The following is a 260-nucleotide window of genomic DNA, read 5'->3' as shown; positions in this document are numbered from 1 at the left end:
GTGACTCAGAAGACTCGTTCCCTTTCTGTTGCAACGAGGGAAAATATTCTATTGTTTAAATATAAACCCCAAAAGTATGTGTGTAACAGAGTGAGTAAGGGATAGGCTGGAAAGGAGTGAGAAGAGCTGTAGTGGAAAGGAGGGAAGGAGGGAAAGACAAAGGGAGATAGTAGGAAAGAGAGGAAGAGAAAACAAAAGAATCTGTTGGGTCATATTTTTTATTAAAATATATGCATGTTTTGCACAGTAGGAAGGAAGTA

At 38.8% G+C, this 260-nt stretch overlaps 1 protein-coding gene across 1 annotated transcript in view; it reads right to left on the bottom strand.

The window, feature by feature from the left end:
• Window positions 1-260, bottom strand: part of LOC119593385 (serine/threonine-protein phosphatase 2B catalytic subunit alpha isoform-like) — a gene marked incomplete in the record, with an annotated part of 201939 nt that overhangs the window by 3973 nt on the left and 197706 nt on the right.

Source organism: Penaeus monodon, chromosome 32, assembly GCF_015228065.2.
Source record: "Penaeus monodon isolate SGIC_2016 chromosome 32, NSTDA_Pmon_1, whole genome shotgun sequence".
Lineage (NCBI taxonomy): Eukaryota > Metazoa > Arthropoda > Malacostraca > Decapoda > Penaeidae > Penaeus > Penaeus monodon.
The sequence above is the reverse complement of the archived record's forward strand: the minus strand, read 5'-3'. Positions and strand labels throughout refer to the sequence as shown.